We start from the raw sequence: 3,106 nt of genomic DNA on the forward strand, positions 1-3,106 counted from the left end.
CACCTTGATCTTGAACCAGCCTCTAGAACTGTGATAAATAACTTTCTTTTATTTATAAGCCATCCAGTTTATGGTAATTTGTTATAGCAACTTGAACTAGACTGACAGTATTTCTGATTTACTTCATTTATTGGATGGCATAGCACTTATTTCCTAAAAACTTAAATATCTTTCTTAATACCATTAAAATGCAGTATCGAGTTACATATATTGAAATATATAGTGAAAGTCGCTCAGTCGTGTTAGACTGTTTGCCACCCCATCGACTGTACCCGCCTGGCTCCTCTGTCCATGGAATCCTCCAGGCAAGAATACTGGAGTGTGTTTTCATTCCCTTCTCCAAGCGCTCTTCCAATCCAGGGATTGAACTCAAGTCTCCTGCACTGCAGGCAGATTCTTTACCATCTGAATCACCAAAGTAATTCTCAAATCAAGTATATAACGTGCAATCAGAAAAAGAAAATTTGTCAACAAACGATGAGGTTGTCTTCCTTTTAAAACACTTAATTTCTGTCTTTCTGGGGAAAAAAAATAAAAGCGCACGATGTTCTTTTCACTTGTTGGCAAAGTCAAAGAACTCAGTAATATATTGATAATATATTTTACGCTAACCAATATAGATGGATCATTGATCATGCAAAAGTCACTCATACTCGCAAAAAAAAAAAAAAATTTTGCTGGTTGAATATTCCAGATTTAATGAGAAATCCACACACCCTCGAGTCCATCAACAAGTATTTATTAAACACCTACTACAAGTCCAACCCAATACTAGGCGTTGAAGACTTAAGCTGGAGAGTGGTTCTTGCAGAACTGAGACTAGGTGATTGGGTTATTCGTCAGAAAATGATATTTCTTAAAGCAAACACATTGTTCCCTATGTTCCGGGACGACAACCAGACAATGACAGGTATAAGACTGCTTTAAAAGCTGGGAGACAAAAAGCCCAAACGGAGCACAGAACGCAACCCCTCCGGTCCTCTCGAGTTGCTGGGCAGTGAAGCAAACAAACGGCGCAGCCCGAGCCCGGGTGTACCTTTAAGACCTGGAGGGGGAACGGCCGGCCCGCGGAGAGCGGTCGCAGCCTCATTTGCATAAGCACCCAAACACTGCTGACGTCACCGCGCCTAGCGCGGACCCCGCCGCGTCCCACTCCACGGTTTCTCCCGGAGGTGAGGGGACGGAGCCCGGGGTCCGCGCTCGCTGGGGACGCGCCACACACGCCGCTCCTCCGCTCAACGGAAAGGGACTCCCGCCGCTGGGGCCTCTGAGAGCGGCTGGGTCACACCTGTCCCCCGGAAAGGTCGGACGTTGTGATCCCTCCGTATTTGCAAGGCGCGTTCCGGCGGAAAGTCTCAGAACGGTCCTCTTGCCCAGGCACGCACAAACCCGCCGAGCTCGTGAGACGTAGAAACGGTCTGGCTTTCCCATCTCTCCCATCCGCTCCTTTAAATCCCAGCACCGACACCCTCGCCAACACCCTCTCCAGTTCCTGGAGGCGCAGAAACCCACTAGCTGTGCTTTTCCTGGGGAGCCGCGCGTGCCTGGTGCCGGAGAAAGGCCCCCACTTTGGGAAGATTTAACGCAGGATACCGCGGGCAGAAGGGAGCGGAGGTCACGTGAAACCACCCCGCCTTAGGTAGTCGCCTTCAGCGGTTGCAGAAGCCCCCAAAAGCGAATGAGGAACGAGATTGGCTCCTCTCCCCGCCCCACCGCCCACCCGCACGAGGATCGGCTTCCAACTCACCTAGAACCTTGGAAGCGACTTGCTCCGGCCCGACCCTCGCAACTTTCCCACTGGCCCAGTCGGACCCCACCCTGAGGCCAGCCCTTAGTTGACTTGCTAACAACTAGTCTCTCGGGGATGCTGCGGTCACAAGAAGGAAGGATGGCGGCACGTTTCGACCCATGTGCTTCCCCGATACGCGCCGCTCCTAGCCCCACTCCCCACCCTGGCAGTGCACAGGTGCAGGACGCAGAGCCCGAAGGGTCGCCCGCCCGCCGCGCCCAGCTTCGCCCTCCCGGGGCTTTGGAGCCGCCCGGCCTCCCCTCACCCCCCGGACACACTGAGCCCTTCCCAGCATCCAGGCATCAATTGCGCTCGCTTCCCGGGTCCCGGGCTCCAGGGTGCCTAGCGGTGAGCCCCACCCTACCTAAACCGTGCCCTCGGTGGTAGGAACGTGTCCTCACCGTCAGGGTGCCTTGGGCGGGCGCCTCTGGGCTCCTTCCAAGTGCCGGCAGCAGCAGCAGCGGCCAGAGAGTCCGGCCAGGTGGCTGCGACCAGCGGGCGCGAGGAGCCGTCTGGAGAGCCGGCGCTGCTGGCGGAGGGCGGGCCCGGAGTCTGGGTGGAGGGGCTCGCTGCCCTGCGGGCCGCGGCCGGGAGCGGCTCGTGAGCGCCTGTGTGTCGGCCCGGGAGAGAGCACGGGATGCAGGCGCGCGGGTGCGTGCGCGCGGGTATGTGTGTGTGTGTGAGTGAGGGTGTGACGGAGGCGCCCACGTGCCCGGCCCGCCCGAGCTGCGGCCGCCGGCAGGCTGCGGGGGCGGAGCGGCTGCGGGCGCCGGGGGACCCGAGCCAGGTCGCCCGGCCGGGCGCCGCACCTCCCCGCCCCGCCCCGCCGCCGCCTGCCGCAGAGGCCGCTGCGGCCGCCTCGCCGCGTCCCCGCCGCGCTGCCGGCGGGGGCGGGATGGACTCGGGGAAAGCCGGCTGCAAAGCAAAGCAAAACCAGTCCCGCCCTGCCATCCCTCCCGTCCCTGCCCAAGCCACGCAACCGAGAGGATGGGCACCACTTGCCCGCCCCGCTTCCCCCCACCACCCAGCCTTTGTCTCAGCCGGGGTAACAATAGACATGGTCCTACCTCACACCCTTTAAATGTTCTCCGAACGGCGGCGACCGGACTAGAAGCAATGAGTGACCCAAAGAACCCTTTTCCCTAGCTTTCTCTCCAAGCCGGTCATTTACATCTTTCTCCCAGGAAAACACTCGGGGCATCTGCTTCTCCATCACACGGTGGCTTGATAGCACTCAGGGATTCTGGCCAAATTACGGCTCTTGAAGGGAGCCGGTGTTCACCGTATGTCGGTTCCTTGGCATCCTGTTTGTCTCCA

The 3,106-nt window shown here is 57.8% G+C and overlaps 1 pseudogene; it reads left to right on the forward strand.

Annotated features, from left to right (window-relative positions):
• The first annotated feature begins 544 nt into the window (after positions 1-544).
• On the forward strand, positions 545-2,870 carry LOC148777549 (uncharacterized; annotated as a pseudogene).
• Positions 2,871-3,106: the final 236 nt, after the last annotated feature.

The sequence above is a fragment of the Moschus berezovskii genome, chromosome 6, assembly GCF_049115385.1.
Source record: "Moschus berezovskii isolate FMDL1 chromosome 6, NW_MosBer_1.0, whole genome shotgun sequence".
Classification (NCBI taxonomy): domain Eukaryota; kingdom Metazoa; phylum Chordata; class Mammalia; order Artiodactyla; family Moschidae; genus Moschus; species Moschus berezovskii.